Below are 16,518 nucleotides of genomic sequence, written 5' to 3'. Positions count from 1 at the left end.
GCAAAATTTCAATTTAGTCCTTATTATTGATCATTTTTGCAAAAACTGCCTAAATAAGCTCTAAAAATTATAAAACTTTGCCCCGCGGTCCTTAGCAATATTACTAAGCTATTGCAAAAAGAATCGTAATTTTCTAAGCTACCACGAATATTTTATGGATTTTTAATCCTATTTAAGCACTAGAAAATTACGAAAAAGCAAGGTTCGGGTTTACCTTTGCCGATTCTGACTTCGAACGCGCTGGACGCCCGACAATGGGGCTAGCCAAAACCTCGGTCCACCCGAGACTTTTCCAGAACGGTCCGTTCGCCCGAAATTTGCGCATCCGGCCAATCGCCGAATTTCTGCGAATTGAAGATACCTACACGAAGCCCATAACACGGGGGTTAATACATAAATTTTTCAGAATTTTCTAAGCTCATTAAATGCTCGGAAAAATACTGCGAAGTTCCGTGGGACCCACCGAAAAACGGTGTCGGAAAAATTTGAAATTTATGTCGTTGCGAAGCTCTCGATGAATGGAGCGTGCTGGTGGCCTCGGTTTTCTCATGGGATTCACGGTTTTCGAGAAATCTAGCCCGAAAGTCGAAATGGGCTAAAATCTTCCCGAGCAAAAATCGGACAATCCGCTCGATGGATTTCGGCGTTCTTGGTGTCTATGGAAAGCTCTCGCCGAGTAGATGATTTTGGACACAAGACCCGGTCCAATTGGTGGCCGGATCGGCCGGATTTGGCCGGAGAAGTCGAAGCGGCGCGCGCGGGCGCAGGAGCGTTTTCGCTGCCCGGCCGCCGTGCGGCACGGCCGGTTGGCTGGCTGGCGGCCGCCGTCGTCAAGGTGGCGGCTACCGGTTCGCGGGCGAGAGGAGAGAGAAACGAGAGAGAAAAGGGAGAGAGCCATCGCGCGCGGGAGAAGAAAAAGGAAGAAGGAAAAGGGCCGGTCCGATTCGACCGGTCTGATCCGGTCCGGTTCGATTCGGCCAGTTCGATTCGAAATACAAAATTTTGAATTTTTATCACGGACCAAAACGAGGTCCAAAATTCAAAAATTCCATAAAACTCAGAAAAATACGTAGACTCCAAATATATTTTTAGTTTTGCCACGTGGTCTTTAAATTAATTTTTAAAAATCATCAAAGTTTATATTTTCGGAAAATCGAACCCGATTTTTAAAATCCGAAAAATCTCAGAAAAATTCCAAAAATTCAAATAAAATTAAAATACCAAAAATACTCATAAATAATAAAATTTTGGGGTGTTACAAAAATAATTATTGGACTTATAGTAGAGATAACAGTAAAATTAAAAAAAAATAATTAATGCACCTTAATCTTCTGAAAATAACAAATAATTTTGGACAAAACTAATTTTGAAAAGTGATAGATAAAAGTGGATGAAAATATTATTTTTTATAAAATAATTTTTTTTAGAATTATCACTTAATAAATTAAAATAAAGTCTAATTTGTTTACACAAGAATTTAAATTTTGTTATGATTAGATTTATTTATTTTTATTGACAAAAATATTTACGAGTTATAAATTATTTGATACACGTGAAATGCAAGTGCTTTAGAGACTAGTTTAAATAAATAAATAAAAATTATACAATTCTAATCCTAAAGTGTTAGAAATTGTAATGTCATAAAACTTATAATTGATCTGAATGAGAAAAATTTATAAATGAACTAAAATTACAATTATCGCATATTTTCTTTAGTAAGTAGTTTTATTCATTTTTGTGTTAAAGGATGTTATTTTCTTTCATAGATAGTTTATTATGTCTTTGTTATAATAGAAATTCTATTACAAATTTCTATGACATTAGATTTAAATCGCGTGTTTTATGTTTTAATATAGATACGAAGAACTAATATGTGTAGAAATACTCTGATAAGTATGATGCTCCTTGAACATGATCCTAAAGAGTTACAGGTATTGTAAGTATATTCTCACATGCATGGTGTGCTGATAAATTTTTATGCGATTTTTACTTAAATGATTCGATGATATTTGGATTATTGCTTGATCACATCAGCCTTATATCTATTATATACAATAATGATTTCCATAAAATGAAAAAGGATCTTGAATTTGTGAAAGACAAAGAAGAGGACAAATGATTATAAGACCTTGCTGTGGTGGAAGGAATCCTATCTTCATTTGCGGTGGTATACATTATGATTCCATTTATACTTTCTACTTATCTTTAAATAATAAAACACCCATTGATATGTTTTACAAATCTATTGGCTAGCTTTAATTTTAGATAAACAAATTTTATTTACAGTTCAATAGAAATTAGAGATTAAAGAATGTCTATGCCTATCATGCGCTTTATGGATGTATCATTAAAGCTGATAATGAGAGTAGATTCAGATTGGTTCTAGGTGGTATATAGGTAAAATTGTAGTACACAGCTTGCAACAATTTTTTTCTCATGTTACACATGGTAAGTTAAAACAAACAGTGGTTGGTTTGGGCAAGTATGATTGGATCATGCTATTGAAATCATAAAACTTACTGGAGCTTGGAGTGAATGTTGTGAAGATATGGTGCTTCTTCAAATTCAACTCTATACAAATTGTTGAACTATTTGGTGTCCAACTCATTTAGCATTTTGTTCACTTGCATGTTTAGATTAGAAGCCAAAAACATTTTATATCAGTTATTTCCTATTATAATAAAAACAATAACATTTTTCTCACTCAAGTAACTGCAACTCGATGGTAATATGGATTTAAATAAGGGGTAGATCTCCAAAGCTGAATGCCTGTAAATGTATATGTGAATGCCATATATTAGCGCATACCCAACATCTGTAATGGGACTGCAATAACGATATGACTAAACACATCAAATAAGGGTGAGATATGTGCAAGAAATATTGAAGACTTTGCAAAATTGTATGAATTAAGAGGTTACTTGTGATGTTTGAGAATTGCTATATTATAATGTTTGGTTAAATAAATGTAATAACTTTGCATCGGAACGAAAAGCTAGCTAGCAATAATATAGAGTCATGGTTGATATAACCAAAAAGTACTCGAGACTTGCTATTGCCATGAAATTGTAAAAGATTAGAGTATGTTGTTTAATTTAGAAAAGATTGATAATTTGTTGAACCTAATATTCATTGTTCACAAATTGCTTTGCAAGCCATTTATAAGAGTGCTTCTAATTGGTTACTCTGCTGGCGTTTATGGTTATGAGTTGGAATTGGGAATGGTTTTGTGATTTTTTTTATTAGTAATATAATTATAATATAAATAAATTTCAAAAGTTAAAATAATTGTATTACATTGAACTAATTAAATATCAAATTCCATTTAAAAAATAAAATATTTTAATTTGATTTCAATTTAAACTTTTAATAAATATTTTAAAAAATATATTTTTATATTTATATAATATTATATAAAGAAATAGTTTCATAGTTGGATTCAATTTACAAAGTTACAATGCTCATAGAAACAAAGAAGTACAATTAGCATGAATGGTCTTCTTTACAAATTACAAATGTCTATTTATATGACTGCCAATACTAACTCACAAGTACCCATTATAAAGCTACCGACAATAATTTAAAGAGCCTATTTTTAAGTGGCAAACTCATTTATTACCTATTTCATAAAGTTTTAGTTATGATCAATTTTTACTACCACCTCAGTCACTAGAATTATTAATTATCAATAAATTATTTTATTAAAAAATTAAATTAGATCTTTAATAAATTTTATATTAATTCAAAATTATAGTGACATAATGGTAATGGTGATATTTATCATGATAGTATCAACAATTTAAATAATTGGTGGGTTATGATTATTGCAGAAAAACTCACCATAATAATAATGTGGGGCGTGAGACTATTTAGAACTAGGATAACAATAAAATTTTAATTTAAATTAATTTTTAATAACATCATTTATTTGTTATTGTTTATGATACTTTAATTATTTATGATAATTTAGTAATTTATTGAATTTAATTAAAATATTAACACTTAAAATTTTAATTAAATTATTTTTTAATAATAATAATAATAAATTTAATAATGATAAAGTTAATTTTTATTATCACATGAAAATATTTTAATAAATGCGATTATACATTTACTAAAAATTGGATATTGTTAAAATGAAAAATTGCGATTCAATATACATGAACTAAGCTAAATTTTATATATTTAAATTGATTTTTGTTTTGATTCATGAAAGAAATTTAAAATATATGAAATTAAAATTGCCAAGTAAAAAAATAATCTTCTCTAATTTATATAAAAAAGGAGAACCTACCAAGAAAAAAATATATAAAAATAATTTAGAAAACAAAATTATTCAAATAAACATGTAAGTATGAAATTAAAAATTGAGATAATAATAACCAATGAGTGTTTGGTATGAGTGATTCGGAACTCTTATCCCTTACGCGAAGTCAAGTGTTTAATCCTCATGGATAGAGACAATACCCGTTGAGAGCACTTCACCCCTTAGTAGGATGACTTGGCATGAACAGGATTAATCTTGGTCCATTAGGTTTGGGATACCTATGCAATATAAAAAAAAAAAAAAGAAAAAAAAAAACTAACAATAGCCTAATGATAGACACTTGAAAAAATTGTTGGTATTTGATAGTTGATACAACTCTAAATTCTAAAGTAACAAAATTAGCGAACACGATAATGGATGATAATTATAATTAGTAATTAATACTTTTTCATTTCTTAAATTTGGAAGATCAAATTAATTAAGAATTGTATTTAGAAAATTAAATTATATAATAATTATATATTATAACCATTTAGGAAACATGGAAAAGATGTTTGATTCTAATTTGAAGTAGATATTTTAAAGGAAATTAAACATAATTAATATTCATTAAATTTTTGAAATTAAACATCTTGAGTTGGCAAATCATCAATAATTAAATACTAAATAAAAAAATTTGCAACATTAGATCTTGATAGGGACGTGAATCTCTCCGATAATCCATATATCATAGTTGTTATAGGTCACTTAAGCTATCTTCACATTCAAAATATCTAATATTTAAGATTAAAGTTTTGTTAATGATTAATTACTTTATGTTTAATTCATTTTGTTTATATTCTATTTTTGATTTTAAATTGTTTATTATCATTTTTATTCAATAATAATTATTAATAAAATAAATTATACTTAAAAAAAAATAAAATTATGATACTTGTTTGAAATTAAACCTAATGATTAAACTTTTTTTTTATTAAATATTTTATGTTTAATTTATTTTATTTATATTTTATTTTTAATTTTAACTTGTATATTAAATTAAATAATAATTATATATTACAACCATTTAGGAAATACATAAATAATTTACCATTATTTGGAGTTGAAAGATCAAAGTAAATTTAGGAGTGATATTTGAATTTTAATTGGGATAATTAAATTAAATTATTTGGAGTTGAAAGGTCAAAATTAATTTTAGAGCGAAATTTGGAATTTAATTAGGTAATTAAATTAAAATTAAATAGGAATTATATATAAATTTCTTTTTATGAGAAAAATCAGTATTCTATATAAGCTACATAAAATTTAATTGCAAGAAACTTTTTCTTTCTTGGCCTTTTTGCTTATGTGAGTACTCATAAAGGATAGGAAAATTTATAATTTGTTATTATCATTTGTTCTTTTGGGCTTCTTTCTTTTTTTCCATCCTATATTTCTCTTTGATCTGTTTGTCATCTCTTAAAACCTTGTTTTAGGCTTCAAAACTTCATGGTCCTCTCTCTTATGTATTTCCTTTTGTTATCTCTCTTAACTCAAGGGTTTTCAGGATATTAAATTGGGCAAGCCCATGGAAGATATATCATCTAATGTGTGCATGAGGCCTGTGTTAGAGAGAAAAGCAAGGCCTCAAGAGCAATTCAATTGTCCAAGATGTAATTCGACCAACACCAAGTTTTGTTACTACAACAACTATAGTCTCACTCAACCAAGATTCTTTTGCAAGACTTGTAGAAAGTATTGGACGGATGTAGGATCTCTTAGAAATGTTCTTGTAGAGGATGATATTTTTATTGGGACTACTCTCATTGACATGTGTTGTAAAGTGGGTGATTTAGAATCGGCAAGAAAAGTATTTGATAAAATCCCTAAGAAAGATGTTATAACATGGAATGCAATAATTTTGGCTTTGTCGCAGAGTGTGAATCCTAAAGAAGTACTGGGGTTTATTAGGAATATGCAATTGGTTAGTGTGGAGCCTGATTTAGTAAGCATTGTAAATTTGGTTCCAGCTCTTTCGAGTTTGGGTAATATTGATGCTTGTAGGTCCATACATGGTTACATGATTAGGTGGGTTAATTGATATTGGTATATTAAATCCCTTTTCTTAATTTTAGTATGATAAATTAATATATTGTTTACTATTCAATTTTTTTTTTAAAGAATGCAATCAAATATTTTTTTAAAGAATGTGGTAGAGTTTATTGTTATTTGGCTTTGAAAGGCAAAATTAATTAAAAGTCAAATTTGGTTTATATTATTTTAGTTGGTTAAATTAATATATTATATATTATTCAATATTTTTATTTAAAGAATGTGGTCCAGTTTATTATTATTCTGTTTTGAAAGGCAAAATAAATTAAAAGTCAAATTTGGGTTATAATTTAAAAATTAAATTAAAATTAAATAACAATTATATATTACAACTATATAGGTTATTATGAAAAATTTATCATTGTATATGCATTTGGAAGCTCAAAATTGGTTAAGGTATAGAAAATCAATATTCTATAAATGCTATATGAAATTTAATAAATATCAATAATTTCAATTCAGCTAGCATTTTTTTTTAAATTTGTCATCAATAAATTCAATTTTAATTTGCTGCTTGACATAAATGTAATTCATTTGAAATCTTAAGTGAAAGTATCATAGAAAAATCTGTCTGCTATAAATTAATACCTTTTGTGGTGAAATGCAATATTTAAAATATATATATATATATATATATATATATATATATATATATATATATATATATTTTAAATATTGCATTTAATAATAAAAGATATTAATTTTTAAATATTAAATTTAAAAAAATAATTTAAATTATAAATATTAAGTTAGTGTTTTAAATAATAATAATAATTAAAAGACAAATAAAAAGGAATTAAATGATAATTAATATAAAAAAAGTTATTTATGGAGGGTGACACGTGACAAACTCTTCGAAAAAAGTGCTAGATTATCTTATATATATATATAGAGAGAGAGAGATTGGCCAATCTTAAATTAGTTCATTAATTATCCACAGCCAGACATTATGTGGGCCAATAAAAATGTTTTAATGTACTAATTGATTTTTTGGCTACCAATTGGTTGATGTTTTAAAAAACTAATCTTAAATTGGGTATTTGAATATTGTCCAATTAAAGAATTTGTAACCTTTTAAATAAAACATCTTGGCCCGCATATTTTAAATTATTAAAATAAATTAATGGTTAATATTTTAAAAATTTTCTTTTAAGTAATAAATATAGACTCATTAAAATATGTAATTCCAATAAATTATAGAGAATATTTTAATAATTTAAAAATTTTTTAATTAGTTCAATTAAACAAAAAATTAATGAGTCTAGTACTTTTCAATTATATTGGACTAATTTTAAAAAATAAATTTTTTTTAAAAAATATATCTTTTTTTTTATTTGTCAAACTTAGTTGAAAAATTAGTCGCCGAACATACCCAATTATTAAACAACTAATATTAAACATTTTGTAAAATGTTGCATCCATTAGAATATGGGTTATTAGCTCATTAATTTTTTTTTTAAATTGTGATGTAGATGGCCAATAAAAAAAATTTAATTTAAAGAAAAATCACTAATTTGAAGCCCTTATAAGATTATCGGCAAATAATGAATAATCTTTTTTTATCTGAATATGGTAAAAAAATATTGACCAATTTTTATGAATATCCAAAATTAAATTTTTATGTACCAAGTTAAAACTAATAAAAATTTTTGAAGCCATTTAATGGGTAATATTTTAATAATTTAAAAGTCTTTTTTTTAACATATATGGACAATAGTTTAAGTATTGGCTAATAGATTATGAATATTTAATTCTAAACAAAAAATTATAATCCTTTGAATATGGACCATTAAATTTAAAAAGACGAATAAAACATTGGTCAATATATCATTAGTAGGCATCTTCATTATTTTTATTGGCTTAATAAAGTAAAAAAATAACCTTATTTAGATAAAAAAAAAAATTATTAGCTGGCTAATTAGTTGAAATTTTAATTAAATTGGCCACCAGTGATATATATTAAAATGATTAGTTAATTAATCTTAGAGTGAGTTATTGACCAATTTAATGGGCGTATTAGCTAATTATTTCATTGTTAATTAAAATGGGCCTAATTCTTTATAAAAGAATGTGGGTAATAAAATTAAAAATATTTATAAAAAAAAATAGTAGCCCGTATCGAATGTGAGTACTTTTATGAGGTACATACCCATAAAAGTTTCTAGCTAATATGCCCATCATTTTCTCTTATAATGTTAATATTATACACACCAGTATGCATTATCATAATAATGAACATTTTTAAAAATATGGCCAATTTTTATAAGTAATTTCACAATTAAATAATGTCTAATATCATTTTATCTAAATATATCATAAACTAATATATTAATGTTAGCAAATTTAATAACCATAAAACACCCATAATAATTTGTATTTAATATTAGTAGTCTAAAAATTTAAATTAAATCTAAAATTTGGTATTAATAAATATTAATACTAAATTTTTAAATTTTTATCACCCATATTTTTTAAATTTTGTCCAGTTTAGTTGATATAATTGTAAATATGGGCATGCCATTTTTTGCATATTAATAGTTTTAATCAGCCAATTAAACAAAAAAAATTAAAGAATATTGACCAATATTCAAAAATAAATTAATTAAACTAGCATATTATAATTAAATAATGGCCAATTAGCTGAAAAAGGCCAAACCTTTGAGCGTTTTTGTATTTTAATCCTATTGTTTCAATTTTAAGGAAAAAGTCAAAATTGAAAGGTTTGCAGAAATTTTATCCAAATCTGAAATCTAATTTGGGGGAAGTATGGCTATGATGATATGGCATCCCATTTGGCATTTTTCATTTTAAAATCATGGGACCCACTTGATGCTTCATTTTGATAAATTATATAAAAAAAGCCAAATCTTTACGTACTTTGACATTTTAATCCTATTATTTTAATTTTGACAAAAAAAATAAGTCCTCTCTCTCTCTCTCTCTCTTAGAGTAGTCTCTCTCTCTCTCCCTCTCTCTCTCCCTCTCTTAGAGTAGTCTCTCTCTCTCTGCATTTTATTGTGGAAGTTGATAACTTTATGAAGGTGACTTCTTAATAGAACTCAAAAAATTTGGTGGACCTTCCATATTAAAACAAAGAGATGATAAAACATGTTAATTCCATTCCTTTCATTTTTCTTTTATTTTTTCTCTAAACTCTTCTCTTTCATCTATTTCTACTCTCACTAATACCATAAAAACCAAGAAATCTCACTACTTTAGACTTCAATGACATCGTCGACGTGTTCAGATTCAAGAAGTTGCCTTACGTCGGTGGGGCTGGCCCCGAACCAACATTGTTGGATAGGTCTTCAAGCCAATTAGTCCCCGCCTGACCAGAAGATCCCCTTCCACCATGAGATAGCGCAGGTGTGGTTCTGTTTATTGATCAATGCTTTTGAGCAATAAGTAATTAGTTGATTATGAGTTTATTTTATAATTAATAGAATAAAAATTTGTTCTTTTTTTATAATTATTTTTCAGGTTCCAAAGTTCCCATCGCAATTGTTCTTCTTTTATGAAGAACCAGAGAGTTGGGGAATAACTCTTATAGTTCTTGATGATATCATTTGTAAGAGAATGAAAAAAAAGTACCCAGATTTCGTTGAGCAACTAGAGGAGCATGGTTTGATTTATACTCGAGTATCGAGTGAAGATAATGATCCTTCACCCCTAATTGGTTGCGACTGGAAGACAACATTTTTTATCAAAGACAAGAAGGGGGTGGAAGAAATATTTATTCTTTGTTTTTCTATTCATATTTTGACATGACAACATGTATAAATTATGTTGTGAGTCCAATTATCTTATGTTCTGTTTCAACAAGGCAGCTACGCTAGGGATGAAGTTAGGATGGTTGGAAAATGGAGCAAAAATGATAATGGGTTCAATCCTTGCTATCAAATACGACAAGTCAAGAAATAGCAAGATTTGGTTCAATAGCATGGTGATTGTGTATATAGGTTGGGAAGATGCGATAAATGATCCTAAGAAGGCAGTAGATAAATGATCCTAAGAAGGCAGAGAGACTGTCAAGGGAGAGAGGGAGAGAAAGAGAGAGAGAGAGAAGGGTTAGTTTTTTTTACCAAAATTGAAACGATTGGATTAAAATATCAAAGTGCACAAAGGTTTAGCTTTTTTGTATAATTTGTCAATGATGTGTCAAGTGGGTCCTATGATTTTAGAATAAAAAATGCCACGTCTATAGAGCCATACTCTCCCCAATTTTGATTTTAAATTTGGATAAAATTTCTGTAAATCTTTTAATTTTTGCTTTTTTTTTTGCCAAATTAAAATGATAAGATTAAAATACAAAAGCGCGCAAAGGTTTGGCTTTTTTCTATGATTTAGCACACAAGCCTAATTTGAATTTAAAAAGTACTTAACATTTAAACAAATATTATTACATATACCAATATATCTAAGTTATAACATTAAATATGGACTCATATAATCATGTTATTGTTATTGTGAGTACTTCAATTTAGTCCACAATTTTCAAATATTGGTGATATAAATCAAACAAAATACATACCCACATTATTAGAATATGGCCCAAATAAAAATTTTTTTAATAGTGACTTTTAAAATAAGATTTAACCAATTTGAATATATTTAGAATGTTTAATGATGATTCAACTTGTGAGTGAGGTGCATAAAACATATTCAATGGCCTAACTTTGTTAAATAAAAAATTTGGACACTAATTTTATTTGGACCCAATTTCAGCTGAACCTCACCATATTTTAATAATGGAGGTCTATAACTCCCCAATATTTAGATATTAATTTTTAATCACTATACCGCGTTAGAAAAATAATAATCGAAATTTAATTTTATTTTTAAGTAATTGAGCTTTTAAAAATTACTATTGCTGGAGATTTTAATGAGGATATATTTAAGTTGACCAATACACATTAATCTTTAAATTTAATTGTTGTACAAACACTAATATCATAAATAGAATTTTGTTAGCCCAAATTTTTTTTTTATTATCAATCTAAACATTTGCCCCTAAATCTATGTTTAGAGACAAATTAAATTAACTTTAATTGTCCATACGAAAATTTTTAAATTTGCTTTTAGAATCAAATAAATTTGTCTCTAATAATATTTTCTAAAAATAAATTATCTTGTCATTATATATTAATTTCTTCATTTCATTAATTGTTAATATAGATGAATTTATTTATCTTTAATAATATAATATTTATTTACTATAATATTTATTTACTACAACAATTTAAAAGATATTTATTTTAATTTAAAAAAGTAATAAATATTATTTAAAGTAAATAAATGTAATTTATATAAAAAAAATATATAACTAGAGGGCCCCATATTTAGACCTTGCTTTTTACTTGAAATGTCAAGGGAGAAGAATTGCTTTTTATAGGAAAACCATCACCTCTCAAATATTAAAAAAATGATATGGGACATCGCTTTCTTTTTTTACTAATTATTATTATCTTAATTTATAATTCAGAATTTAAAATTTTAATTTATCATATATAATAAAGAATTAATAATATACTATATTATATAATCAACTTTTATTATATTTATTATAGTACTTATATATTTTGAAGTGCAAATTTAATTAAAAATATCAATTAAAAAATAAATATATTAATATATGTATAATTAATAAATTCAAATCATCAAAATATTTGTAGTTTAATGGTAAAAGTGTTTTTATCAAATTTTCAAGTTTTTTTTCATAACAAATTAATAACACTTGTTAGGTCAATGATTAATAATAATATGTTGATTAAAATTTTTAATTATATAAATTAAAAGAAAAATATAATTTTTTTTAATACATACAAATATAATACAATATAAATATATATGTGTACGCATTTACATATTTAATTTTTAAAAATTACATTTTTTTATTTAACTATATATAACCTATACATACTTAATACAAAATATACATATATATATATATATATATATATATATAGAGTTTAATTAGTTATTAAATTTTTTTTTTAATATGGGAAAAGGAAATTTTTTTAGTGACAAATTACAAAAGAAAAACCTTAAGACTTCTTATATAAATAAAGTTAATTTTTTAATGAATTAAAAACAAATAATATAACATTTAGAGACTAACAAGTTTTGCCTAAAAAATTAATTATTAGAAATAAATAGTATAACATATTGAGACTAATAAGTTTTGCCTCAAAAATTAATTATTAGAAACAAATAATTATATATTTAAAGACTAATAAGTTTTTGCCTCAAAAAATCAATTATTAAAAAAATAATATAACATTTAGAGACTAATAAGTTTTTGTCTCAAAAAATGAGCTATTAGAAATAAATAATATAATATTTAGACACTAATAAAATTTTGTCTCAAATAATAGTTATTAATAACAAATATCTTATTTGTCTCAATGTATGTGTCTCTAAAAGACAATATTATAATAGTATATAGTATTGCCACGTGACATTCTCTATAAACAAGCTTTTCTTGCTTTATAATTATTTTCTATACTAAAATTAATTCTTTTTTAATTTTCTTTTAAGTATTACTATTATTACCATTACTCCTTTAATTTTGATAATTATATTTCTATTTTTCTTTTAAACATCATTATTATTATCATTACTTTTTTTTATAATTTAAATGATTATTTTCTATAATAATTAATTGTTATATTGCTTTTTTTTTTATAAAAAGATAAAAATAATAATATTTTTAATTTAATATTCCCACGTCCTGTAATATGTATATGTTTACCAAAAAATAAATTAAAATTTTATTTATGTAATATAATTTATTATGCAGTTATGTAAAGTAGTAATTTATTTGTAAAATCAATAACTTATTAAGTTCAATAAATTTTCTTTATTTTTATCAATTAGTTATTTAGTGATTTTAAATTGTAATTAAATTATAAATTCAATTATCTTCTTAATGCTATAATAAATAGCCATTTTTATTGGATAAGTAATAATATGATAATATATATATTTATTCCATACATTTATAATTTTGTATAGTATATACATATAATTTTTTTTTCCTTTAGAAGTATTTTCATATCATTAATATTATTTTTCAGAATATTGTTAATATAAATAAATAGAAATAATGTTTGAATATATTATATTTATTTAATATATTATGATAATATAAAAAATTTAAAATTTTAAAGTGGTGAAAAGATCATATGATTTAACTAACCTAAAATTATTCTATATCTTTAATCAATTTTTTTATTATATTGCTAGATTTTTATTATGAATCTTCATTAAAAAAAATTGAGAGATAAAAAGTTTAATCTATATAAAAAGTAATAAAAATAAAATATAAAATAATAAAAAAATTTAAAACATTATTTTAATTTTATATATTAAAATTAAAAAATATAAATTAAAATTATTTATATATTAAAATTATTATTAGCCACGTGCACAAGTACGGATAATTTTCGAGTATATATATAAAATATATATGTATTCTCATAATATTGTCATGTGACACTTTTTATAAAAATTGAATATGACTTTTTCATGATGATGTAACATGTCACTGCCTGTAAAGAATTAATGTTTTCTTTTATGTTAATTATCTAATTTGCATTTTATTTTTCTTTTAAAGTTTCATTATTATTAATATTACTGCCTTAATTTCATGATCTAAATGATTAATTTCTTTAAAAATTGATTATCAAAATCCAAAGCCTTTTGATATTAAATGTGTTATTTAAAACTCTATTATATTACTGTTTTTATAATTTGATTTATGCAAAAGCATAATATATTAGTTTATACTTCACTTCTATATTTTATTTTTAATTAATGAAATATTTTTCATTTTTTATGAATAAATTAACTTTTTTTCTAAATAAATTAACTATTATAATTTATGTCATATTGATTAAATAATAATATGAATTTTGTATCATTGTTATCATTTTAAACGCGCTTTGACTTTTGAAAAGAATTTTGCATCATTATTATAACATGATCTTCTTAAATATTTCATATATTAAATCTTTTCACTTAATACAATATTATTTAAATAATCTCATACTGCACTTGGAAATATTATTTCATTGATTTTAATTTTTTTAAAAATATTTTTCTATTTTATTTTGCTTTTTATTTAGTTTTTTTATATAATTATTTGAGATATTAATCTATTTTAACATTTTATATATTCTTAATTCATTTTATATATCCCTTTTAATAATTTGTGTAATATTAAATTTATATTTTTTTATTATATTTGGTTAATATTAATTTTAAAAATAAAATATTAAAATTAATAATTAAAAATCAAAAAATTCATTCGTTTTTGCACGGACGTTTAAGTAGTTAGGCCATATAATTAATCGGATATAAATGTACAATTACTATTTTTTTAGCCAATTTATTGCCAATACTCTATACTGTGTACCTAATCAAACTAATTTATATATTCATCAAATATGGGCCACTATTTACTCATATTACCATTGTTTAATGGTATAAATTAATTTTTTTTAAATTAAAGATATATAAATTACGCTATATATCTAAAATATCCTAAAAGAATCTAGATTTTTTAGCTCAATTGAATTTAAAAATAATTAAATTTGAGTGAAGTACATAAAACAGTTAAATCTAGTTGTTATATCCATCATTAATCATATACGATGTTATTGATATTTTTTAAATTCTTGGCTTATAATTAATGTAAGTAATTGTATATTATTTTTTTATTAGCCCAACTTAATTGAAAAACTAGTTGTCGAATTTTTTTTTAATTTAACATTAAGAAGCTTAAATAATTAGAGTTGGGTCACAGAACACCTAGGTCATATTAATCACCTAGGTACACTAAATTAAAATATTGGGCTATTATTTTTCAAGTCTTGATTATGAGCTAGATAAAATATTAAATAAATCCATAAAATTGATAATTACAAATATTTTAGTAATTTCAAAATTTTTTTTATCGATCCAATTAAATAGAAAACTAATGAGTTTACATTTTTAATTGGCCAAACATATAACATACATATATGAGCTCAACATTCTTTTAGAAAATATTAATTTTTATACCAATGTTCATATGCGATAAAACATTTAGATATATAGAATCATTAAACTTATAAGCCAAGAAATTAAATTAATGAGCCTAAAATTAAATCAAATATTCTAATTTAATTGGCCATTATATTTACTTTTAAAAAAATCGAAAATTTAATTTAATTGAATTTGTGATTAATTAATAAAATTGGTCATTTTGAATATTATCCGTTGATGGTAAAATGTTGGCAATATGTACCAGAGGGACCAATTACATATTCGCTAATTTAATATGGCCTAATATTCGAATACTAGGATACATAAAAAAAAAAAGATAATAAAAATTCTAATTTATAATCTTAACGAATTTTTTAATTAAGTTAGACTAATAAAAAAAATTTAAATTACTAAAATATTGATCATTAAATTTTTTATTTTATTAAAACAATAAAAATAATTAATTAATGGATAATTAGAATATGGGGCCTTATAAAACTATTCCATTATGGTGTGAGTTAAATACACTAAGCATATGGTAATTGGCCACACCTGGGTATTAGCTTTTTTGGGTAAACACATTTTAAAGTATTATTTCATTAGTGAGTTGGTCAATTTATTTTTCTAACTTAATTATTATTTTTAGACCAAGTTTAAATAATTATTAAAATTATAATTAATTAGCCCAATTAAATTTAATAATGTGATATAGATATTATTCAATTTTTTTTATCAAATATAAGCCCAATATTTTATTTTGCGTATATATCAAGATACTTTTCAATTTTTAAAGATAATATTTAATAGTAAAAATGTTATTATTATATTTTAAAATTAGGTGTTCGATGTATGTAACATTTAGATCTAGATATTTTATATATTTAACTCACAATTTAAATTTTTTTAAATATTTTTTATTACATAATGAAAATACTATATTTAAGGCTATAAGTTAATACAATTTAACTAAGTTGTTTAAATGTTGCTTGAATAAAAAAAATTGAAATTTAGAGTACAATAAATATATCCATGTTGGAAAAGAATGTTACTTTAAATTTGAACCAATAAAAAAAAGTTGAGAATATGCTAAATAATGTGTATATGGGGCCAATTAATAACTTTTTAAATGTCTA

General features: G+C 23.9%; 1 pseudogene; it reads left to right on the top strand.

Moving 5' to 3' along the window:
* The first annotated feature begins 5,834 nt into the window (after positions 1-5,834).
* On the top strand, positions 5,835-10,364 carry LOC110652578 (clavaminate synthase-like protein At3g21360; annotated as a pseudogene).
* Positions 10,365-16,518: the final 6,154 nt, after the last annotated feature.

This window comes from Hevea brasiliensis, chromosome 14 (assembly GCF_030052815.1).
Source record: "Hevea brasiliensis isolate MT/VB/25A 57/8 chromosome 14, ASM3005281v1, whole genome shotgun sequence".
Taxonomy (NCBI): Eukaryota; Viridiplantae; Streptophyta; class Magnoliopsida; order Malpighiales; family Euphorbiaceae; genus Hevea; species Hevea brasiliensis.
This window is presented reverse-complemented; position numbering and strand designations above follow the sequence as displayed.